We start from the raw sequence: 11,463 nt of genomic DNA, 5'->3' as shown, positions 1-11,463 counted from the left end.
CCCAACTTAATACATACAAAAAATATATATCTGCATTCTACAACAACCATAGGTTTTCTTTTTTATATTTTTCACAATATTTTAAAAACACTCAAACCCTGCTGTCACAGGACAAGATACGATTATTCTTATTATATATCTCCATTTATATTTAATTTTAAATAGATATTTATTGTAATTTATATTCTTTAACGGCCAATGCGATTTATAAGATTCTTTACTGTAATTATTTTGGTAATTTTCAAGTTAGTTTTCTCTACCTACTTTCGGTCGCAATTTTTATTATTTGAATATTCTAAAGTATTATTTAATATTCGAATATGATATCCTGAAATATTATTTAACTATTTCACGATATTAATTATTTCAGGATAATATACTCGAATACTTCAATGATAAAAATTGTAAGGGAAACCTACAATTTTTATCATTATCAACTAACCCGAAAATTACCCATGTACAAATTACTCCCGCCCTCTACCTTCCCATAGCAGGTGGCGAGCATCGTGCTGTTGCTTGTTATTCCTGCTACATACCTCCTATTGTACAGTACAAGAGTACATTAGCTTGACACTTTGGAGCGTTCTTACAGCAAGTGATATAGAGTTGAATTTAAATATTCAAGTGTTAAGGTCAAACAAGTGACTAAAAATTCAAGAAATCAAAATTACATTTGCATTTACTCGTCTACAACTACGTTGTTGTGTAACGCTCAGTGACCGAGACAAACAAATGTATTAAGATTTTTTTTTTAATAATACAATAATAACGCACACACTTAGTATAGCCCCGCACTAGGGAAACCCTGTGCCACGGGTGCCATGGACACACATAGACAACCACAAATTACATCCAAACTCACGAGAGACATAAATGTAAGCCATACAAATATTTCTCCCGGCTCGAGGATCGAATCTGGAACCCCTGAGTGGCAGTCCGGCATGGTAACCGTTCGGCCACGGAGGCAGTTTTAAAAATTACAAATTATGTTAGAATGTATTTATTTATTCAATTGTTTACAGTTAATTATTGATGTAAATGCGACTGTTGATTATCTATTCTGTGATATTATATTGTAAATTATGCATAGTTTGAAAGATATATATGTTTATTGAGGTTTATATTTAATTTTATTATATGCCTAGCGATTTTATGATAATGATCGACGACAGATACACATTGAAAAGGTAACTTTTTTTCGGATCTAAATTGCGTTTATTTGTTTTTTCAAACAAACCAGCATTTATATTTCAGATTAAGGTGGTTTTCTTTAATATTAGACACCTGCAAAAAAAACGAAAACCTGTGTTTCGCTTCTCTCCGAAGCATAATCTGTAGGGCTAGCACGACAGGGCGCGACTAACGCGAGAGCGACACAGAGGGCGTGATATCGCTGTACTCTCACAGAGATCTCACATCTTATGTCGCTCTCGCGCAACTCGCGCCTTGTCGTACTAGCCCTACAAGGGTTGTTGTTTGTTTCTACCATAGATAAAGAAAAAAAAGGGGAGATTTGGTATGGGGGCGTGGGTTACAAACATCGCCACAGTGACATAGCTATCGTCGTACATAAAAGATCTCTCGTAAAACGTGAAAATGCCAAGTTGTAGCGATACACCTTGTAAAAATTGGAGTGAAATCAAAGATTTTAAAACCAGAGAGATAATATTCCACCGGCTATTTGCATTTTTAGGTACTATTTCTATCATAATTCAATGTTTTCTTTTTGTCTCCATAGAAATTTCTAAACTCAAATATCATAATAAAAATTGTCACCGAAATTAGATATAGAAAATTAATCTGCAAATTACTCTATTACATTATTTAACCTTCACTGGGTTTTCGGAATAGCAAATTAATGAACGTCCATTTTTATTAGCCTTTATTTTAATATAAGAACTGCTCCTTGTGTTAAGATACTAATATTATTATAAAGGAATTGTTTTTTAAATTTTGTTAGTCAATTGTATTTTACAACAAATATATATGCGGTGTCATGGCGGTCGCCACTTGTGGTGGGAAGGTAGAAGAACGGGAATAATTCTGATTTTCCTTTACATTTTAATATTGGCACAACTCTTTTATAACATTCAAACATTTCACACATATAATCTACTGTATAACATTTATTATGACATTTATGTAGAAGTGGCCAACTTATTCATTACTTATATAGTACATACGTATATTTAAATTTACATATATAACGCTTAGATATAACGTCGGCCACTTCTTTATATTGAAATGCTTTTTTTAGATCGTTTAATTCACAATTAGATCCTGTCTACTATATAGTCTTAAAAATACGCTATCAACATGGAAGTACAGTGTCTGTGTCAGAACAGAGATATCGACTCATCCGTAGAACAAAGTCTTATGTGCAGGACACTGAGGTTGTTCTTCGCTGTGGATAACAGATCGATCGTTGTTCGACTTTTTATTTCCAAAACGAAATAAGATATAAAAATTCTGATAAACGCTTATAGCTACGCCTTGGTTTGAATAATGATTTATTTTGTATTTATCCTCTTTTCACTGTATAATCACGTAGGACTCTGTTCTTCGGATGAGTCGATATATAAAGAGCGCATAGCCCTGGAGTACTATCTGCAAAGTTGAAGTTTTACTAGTTCCAAAACAATTTCGCTTGCAAGTACTGCAATTTCAGTCATGTACTTTATTCTATTGACCCTTTTTTTGTGAAAATACTTTGTTCCGGATTAAAATAAAACACTGTTACTCGACAAGAACAACTGAGCGCACTGCGGTCGGCTACTTTGCCGGCGTTAATTGAAAGGGCGCAAGTGACATTTAAAAAAAATGTTATGTATACTGCCGTGAGTAAAAGAAGGCCGATCTGTCACTATTTTTATTTTTTCCTAGGTGGATAAGGTATGAAGTTGCTGCAAGAAAAAAGTAGATATGTTTGAATTTCATTTCTTTAAACATTGTTTTCTCGGTTTTTCAACTTCCTTTCAACTAACGGCGGCAGTACTGCTGAGCACCGTTGCTTGCATACAAGAAGGCTTAGATTCAATTTACATTACCGCGAAACGGAATTAAAGCGGATTTTTGTAACAATAGGATAATGAGCTTTATGTCAATTGTCTAACGTACAAACTAGATACGAGCCATAAACCGGTCGCGCGAATTCCCGCAGCTACCGTATCGTGTCTATTTTGTACATTACACAATTGACAAAGTTCGTTATGGTTACGAAAACTCAATGTAAATTGCGCCTTATGGTGGTAAGGCGCCAACTATGCTGATAGCACTTACTCCATACGGTCGTACAGCACGCAGTGCTGTGCACTGTTTCTTAATAAACTAGAAACACGGAATAGACTACAACAAGAATAACTTAACAGTATTTACAAAGACAGATCTGTTACATTAAAACATCAATATGTCACAATAATTTGTAAAATCACCGTCCACTGCCCAGTAGGCTTATTATTTCATGAAAAATATTTTAACGAGTACCGCTTTTACTAAGTATAGAAGTTAATATAATAAATAACGTTTCCATGATATTCTATAGTCTTGCTAAATTTATTGAAATAACGCATCGATGTTCATAGAACCGATATAACGGTATACGATATTGCAAAATTGAACACTAATTTAATGCAAATACGTCAGAATTTACAATGTGTTTAATTTGACGGCTAATACTTTTTCACTGTTAACGGTACATTGTAAATCCTACCTTAAATACTTGTAAGTTTGGTTCAAATTTACACGAGTTTCACGCGAATAATGGTCACCTAATTGTGTAACTGTATAGAACATTTGAAATACAAGTATAGTTGTGCAAAGATGAATTTTGAGTTTAAACATCAATACGGCTGTAGATAGACACACATATATTTAAATAATAAACCGTACCCTTAATGATAAAGTGACGTAGATCAAAATTAACTTTTTTGAGAAACTGACAAAATAGTGTACTTTCTAGAAGTAGTGGTTTATAGAACATGGCATAAAAATAATTGTTGGCTTATTTGTTCCATAGTACAGTACAACTTTTTTCGCTGTTTTTACTATAATGTAAAATTTAAAAAAATATGGAACATCGACGTGACAGACAAAATGTGTCAACCATTTAAGTGAATACTTTCTCATTGTCTTCCATTATGTCAATGAGAAATAAGTGGGCTTGGTGGAATAAGGACATATCTGCAAAATGACAATTTTTCAGGAGAGAAGTTAAAGATTCTACGAACAAAATTAGTCGATAATTTTTAATGCTTAGAATAAAATATAATTTTTTTCTTGTAAATATGGTACAATAAAAGTACATGTTACAAAATTAAAAAACTACAGCATATTTTGCCAACAAGCGGCATAGAAATATTAAAATAAAATAAATAGGAGAGTTCTAAAATTTAACGTATACACATAATTAGTTTCATGTAATTCGTGTTATTTTTATGACTTTCGTGTGTTAAACACTGTTGACGCGGACGACACGTGGCTTTGTCATACCGAGTTTTGTTGTTATTGTTGTTGTTGTTATATAAAAAGTTGAGAATAATTGTCTGCTTTGTCCGATGACGTCACCTTTAAAGCAAATGATAACTAACCACAAAATACATTGGAAAAAAAACCAGTAACTTACTATCGATTCACATATCAAATAGAATTTTGTTCTCGTTTATTTTTGTGTTAACTTTTTAATTTTTTTGTTAATCTCTTTTTGTCAGTTACCAAAAATTACTTTTCCGAATTACGCCACTTTATTATTGAAGGTCCGAAAAAAGGACACGGCCAATTCGGATTTGGGTACAGTGGCAACGCAACCGCAAAAATACGTAACGTCGTTGAAAAATAATGCACTGTAATATAACGTTGTAAAATAGATACCTTAATACATTACTAACGGTCCATTAAACCACTCAATATGACAACATAGACAAATTGTGCAGTGCTTGTTCAGAAATATCTTTGTCGATTAGTTAGCGTACAGTCACTGGATAGGTTGCGATATATTGTTAAGTGGAATGTAGAGAGCTGATTGCACTACAAGTTTACGTAAATAAAGAACGTCACAGATAGTCATATCGGGTGAAAACTTTTTCAGGAAAGCTAGAGACGAGCTTGCTTAACAATTAAGAATACATACGAGGAATTGTGATCTTATGCCCCACGGCCGTCAAATAAAATAAATTTATTTTATACAGGTTGCTAATAAATGAAGTACAGATATTTTTAAAGCCAATTACTTACCTCACTAAGATCGCTTTAAAGTAAGATATTCGCAATAATTTTGTGTTAGTTTTTAGAGAGATTTGCGATAACAAGTTAATTGCTAATAAATAATTCGTTAATGACAATACTACTTACTTTTAAATATTTTTTTAATTACTGGCAAGTTCAATATTGAAATGAAAAGGAATGTCAATGTCACGGTATTTCTCGTACTGGTATTGACAGCCGATAAATAAATTTCTTGTCAGTAGATCATTATGTTTGGACTGAATATAAATTAGTATTTTTTTTAGTACGAGAAAAATGTATAAACCGCTTATTAAGTATTTTCAGATTTGTATTTTAAATTGTTTCTTAGGTGCAACGTGGCGATTCTAAAACTACCTGTACCTAATTTTGTAGCACCCTATATATATATTTAGCAACAAAAGCCGTTTGTATTCTAAATTAATGTGAAAAGTTCTGTGTGAGTTTAAGAAATTAAAATACAGACTCAATTTGAGCGAAATTTTGTTCACATCTGTGAATTGTAAAATATTTGGGATTTAAGCACTTCGTCGAATAAAAAAGTGAATAGCTGTTTGCGTTATGTATCAAAGATCGGTTATACGGTCTGCCGAAGGCATATACAATTAACCCCGCAAGGTTCAAACCATCCTTTGAAATCTCAGAATTTTTATACAGGTAATATTGCCACAACACCCTATGTACAATACCAGACAGTAAATATGTACGCCTTGGTATTGATTTTAACTTTGCAATAAGGTATTTGACAACTTTCAAAACCATTAGAAAATAGACGAATTGATTGTTTAATTTCAAATCAGAATTGCATATTGTTAAAAAATAAAATAATAGACATAAAAAATTTAGAGCGAGAAAGAAATGGTCATACTCTCTTGTGACGTCACAACCCTTATAGCGCCATACAAGCAACGTTCAAATTATTGTTTTGACAAAAAGCGGGAGAGCATTTGTTAGTGTACTTTATTGGTTTATTATATCGGTAATATAATTCAGTTATTATACATCACCATCTACGGCGGTTACACACTGCGACTTTTAGCAGCGATACAAACGCGCGTCTGTGAGTCGGTTCGGCCGGAAAGTGCGCGAAATCGAATTCATCCCTTAATTTGCCACCCTTGTAAATGGAATAATTTCTTCAAATTTAAATAGGAGCGATACCGAGGTACCCTCTTTCATTTCATAACATACATACAAAAAAATATACAGTGGAATTGAGAACCTCCTTTTTTAAAATAGGTTAAAAACGTGCATTTGTGTCGCTGATAAGTCAGTGCGAACACGCAAAACAGGCGCCTTGACGTCGAGTTGCGGACACTAGCCCGTTACACCAAGTACCAAGTAAGTCAGTGCGAAGCGCAGGCCAAGGTAACAAAAGTTACAAAAGTTACGTAAGTAACAAAAGTTAGCTTGCGTAGCCGGAGCATCTATTCACACTTCGGTTCACACCGCGAACTAAACTAACCCAATGATCCCGTTAAGCTATGTCAAATATGTCGCCCTTGTGCCGCCGTTCACCCCCACACGTATTCATAGTCTAGCACGTCACTAGTTACTATGTATTTTTTTCGCTTAGCTTTGCACGTAGCTACGTGAGCTAAGCTAACTTAGAGTCGTATTCTAGAACTCTACTCAATGCTCAAGTCAGGATTTGAGTATGGTTTAAAGCACTCGAAATCATACTCTAGTCCCTGCCATTAGGGTCGTATTTCCAGTGCTTGTGTTGCCAGTGCAATCCTGACTTGAGCATTGAATAGAGTTCTAGAATACGACCCTTAGGGTCGTATTCCAGAACTACTCAATGCTCAAGTCAGGATTTGAGCAGACTTGACTATGATTTCAAGCACTGGAAATACGACCCTAATGGCAAGGACTTGAGTATGATTTTCAGTGCTCACTGCAATACTCATGTCCTGACTTGAGTATTGAGTAGAGTTCTGGAATACGACCCTTAGTTTCGTTTGCGGTGTGGTCTGCGCTTAAAGGGTCGAAACACAAAACTGCGATGCGCCGCCGTCGCAGAAATCTGCGTGCTCGCACGACGCATTACAAGAATTTGCGAATTGCTCGTTCGCGCATTCCTGCGATGCTAATCTTCTTTGTATTTTTACCTATACATGCTTATCAATAAAAGCAGTGCAACTCTTTTTAGGATCCCTGTCGCTATCTAGTTTAAAAAATACGTTCAGTACGGTTGACGATCGTCGAAGGAATGATCACCCGAACCGTAGCAGTGAGATACTTTGCTGCACGATATCGCATCTGCCTTTAACCGCCAGAATCGCTGCAGACGGGCTGCTAACAGTCGCCGTGTGTATCCGCTCTTAGAAAGACAACAATGATATCAGACACGTATTGATAAATCCATCTCAAGTGCTGGATCAACGTTAACTCATCTCAAAGACTTCAAACATCAAGCGACCACCTGGAAGAAGGCGTACTTCGTGGCTTAAAAATCTTCGGACATGGTTCAACCCGAACACAAGATCCTTGTTCCGTGCAGCTGTGTCTAAAATATCAAATGATAGCAGACTTCCCGTTTGAGATGGTACTTCACGAAGAAGACATCAAAATTACCGATTCAATATGGTTAGTAAGTGTTAACCAGTCATGTGCATGGTCTTGGCGACTTGAGATGTCATCATTGAAGATGCAGATGATAATGTTAATTAATATAGGAGAGGTTGATATGAATTTCGAGATCACAGTTCAGTATTTCGGAATGAGAAGCTGGCTAATACCACAGGCCATAATCGAGAAGAACTTTATAAAACGTGAAATATTCCCATTTCTTTCCAATTCTGTGTTTGGCACTAAATCTCACTATTGTTCAACGTTGAAAGTAGACACTAAAACTACAAGAATACAATAGATAGAAATAAAGTATTTCCTAGTGCCATTTTGCATAGAGATATTTTGAGCATAAAAATTCGTCATGTTGTGTGAAGTGTTCGATATTGTATGCCCTACCTATAAATTTGACTACGTCTTATGCCTTATTATAACATACGTACGCTGTTCAAGGTGTTACAAATCTCTTGGGCACGACACGCGACGTATATTTGATTTTACACTATATGTATATTAAACATTTAATCGTGCACTTTGTGTATATTAAACATTTATTGCATACTTTCTGTATAATAACCATTTAATCGCGTACTTAATGTATAATGTACATTTAATCGCGCAATTTACGTATAATAAACATTTATTCAAGCATTAAGCAATTTTTAAGCGTATAGATACTTACATTACGACTTGAAATACGGCATACGATAATGCGAAAATAAATCACGTGAACAATCGACGTGGATCAATACAGTGTAGACATTGCCAGTACACTGAGCAACATGTGAATATATGCAAACGACCATGTTTTACAATTAAAGTACAATTATTCAATAAGAAATATTAACTGTTTGTATAACTCCAGCTGAGGTTCACAGTATCTGCACCATCTTAATAAAACTCATTTGCAATTGTCAAATGGGTACGCTTGCACTAGAAGCTCCCATAAGAAACGTAACACTAATAGTAATTACACTTAAAAAAGAATCATCATTCCTTGCAACACCTTGCACAACCCGATTTGCAGTCACCTGTCCATCGCGTCTATCGATTGACCCAAACTTAACTTACTATTAAAGCCAATATTTGCACCACATTTCAAAGTGCCGATACTATCGAAGAGAGAACTTTTCATATAATGATTTCATTTTTGAGAGCGCTTTTTCTAAACTAAAATGGTCCATTCACTATTGAACAAGTTGGCTGACAGAGTGTTATCGGAATATCCGTGCATACAAAAGAGATTGTTTCAGCATTCACTCTTAAAAATTGGATTTTGATCGAAATATAGTTATAATTCGAATAAAGACTCAATCTGTCGTCCAACGTATCTAGCACCGAATGAACCTCTCAAACACACATTTTTTTTATAGTTACTCTGGTAATTCACACCTCAATCTATTTATATTGGTTACGAAGCACTTTGCTATTTCCAGAGCTTGCATTGTCATTGTTTATCATGATCAACCCATTTCACACCCACAGCTGGGCGCGGGTCTCTCCCAACGAGAGGGTTATTATATATTGTGGTACGTATATTGTTTCATAGAAACAAGAAAGATGCTTACTTACGAACATTATTAAAGAAATATAATTTCATATTGAATACAAACACACCAACGACCTTGTATAAAACAAGAAAGTCCTCTTGTATAATAAATACAGCACCAGAGCTAACTAAAAATGTTTCTAACGGGAATTATATCAGGTATCTCTCATACCCATTTGCCGCTGAACGAAAAGCGCGTAAGGAAATTAAATCTAAGCAATCCACAAAAAATGGACACAAACATATTATGTACTGAAAAATATTGGCCTACATACCGTAACTCATTCTTTCGCCACAGTAATAAAGCACATATTTCCTCAGCTGGTTTGCTTATAAATACGCTTATGAACTATGAAGTCGAGCATTTACTATACATTACAGACTACAGAAAAAGATAAAGCAGTGTGAAAGAGCGAGACAGCTAAACATTCCCGTTTCGTTTAGAAATATCTCAATTTCTACTTTTAGGTACATTTTCAAATACAAAAAACAGTAAAATTTTTAAAACGAAAAGAAAAAATGATGTTTCTTCAAAAAAGTTTTTGACAGTTTAAGACAAAAAGGTTTTTGTTCCCTTCTCGTTCTTTCACATAACTCCTGTCCTTTTCACACTCGTATAGTAGGAAGCTCGACTCAAAATGGACAGAGCTAAGCAGTGGAATAAAAGAACTCTAGGTGAATTACACTTATAAAATTGGCTTTGTGTCATGACATTTAATACATCGACCTCTCCGACGTAAAGTATCGTATGTCGAAATTGCCAAGTTTACAGAGGAGCATTTTAAATATTCTGAATTCACTGAAATAAGCACAACACGTGACTTTAGCATTTCTCACTTTTATTCGACAAAGCTCGTTACTCACATAGAGTATTATAAAATCCTAGACATCGGTTAGATGATGCATTAGATGATCACTCTATTTGAGTAACGAGCTTTGCCGAATAAAACGGAGAACTTTAAAACGCTTCCCTGTAAACTTGGCAATTTCGACATACGATACTTTACGTAGGAGGGGTCGACATATAAGAATTATATAGGTATTGTTTATATTGGTCGGTGACAAAGTTATGAGGGAGAAACCACCCTTATTACGCTGAATCAGATTGAGGCCGTCAGAAAAAGCTCAATACTCAAAGGCATCTATTCAAATGATCATTTTAAATTTGCAAAAGCAGCAGGCAAAAAAAAACTAAACGGTCTTTTTTAATGATTGATCCTTTTTCTCTAAGACATAAAATAAATTAAATCAATGTATTTAAATTTGTATTGAATTGATAGAAAGATCGAACACTTACGAAAAAATTCCTTCGATCCGGCCGGATTCGAACCGACGTCTTCTAGCAAACCGTGCCAGATGCTATGCCAACTAAGCCACGGAACGAACCAGCGGACCTTACGAATTTTTCTATGTGCTTGTTTTGTCGGACCTTTGTATTTGGTTTGCAACGACTTTTGGCCATAGCGCCATCTATGAGAAATCTAAGAAAATATTTCGTAAATCATTTGACTTGTGCAAATTAACTTTCACGGTTTTATTGTTGAGCCTCAAAACTCAAAAAGACAAATGAGCACCAAATTGGCTTCTGCTTTTACATACATTAAGTTTAGTTTGTGTTTTTGAGAATTGAAACCAATGACTAATTTATGATATGAATTGTTGTAATGGAATAATAGTTTACTATAAAAATAGTATCTTAATTATGCTTCTTTTACCGACCAATATAAACATTAATCCACTATTGAGCTAAAATATACAATAGGTATATTATATGTATGACGTATGTGGCACATCTTTGAGCACCTCAAAAATATAAAATACTCTGTAGTCATAGTCGTTAAATTTCCGCTCTAGTTCTGCTGATTTGCTTTATTACGTTCGAAAAATCTTTAATACGTCGTCCCTTTAAACATGAACATACGTCACTTACGGTTTTAACAAGAAAAACTTACTTACATTATTCGATTAAGAACCCTATGTTCTATAGGTCATAAACTCATAACTGAAACTCTTTTGTCGTTTTCAAAAATTCTGAATTAGGGACTATTTTATTGACCGCAGCTGGCACCACATAAAGTATCTTTTCACCTCACTAGCTCGGAAAG

This window comes from Hyposmocoma kahamanoa, unplaced genomic scaffold (genome assembly GCF_003589595.1).
Source record: "Hyposmocoma kahamanoa isolate Upper Pololo Valley unplaced genomic scaffold, ASM358959v1 78, whole genome shotgun sequence".
NCBI classification, from domain to species: Eukaryota; Metazoa; Arthropoda; class Insecta; order Lepidoptera; family Cosmopterigidae; genus Hyposmocoma; species Hyposmocoma kahamanoa.
Note: the sequence above shows the minus strand (reverse complement) of the source record.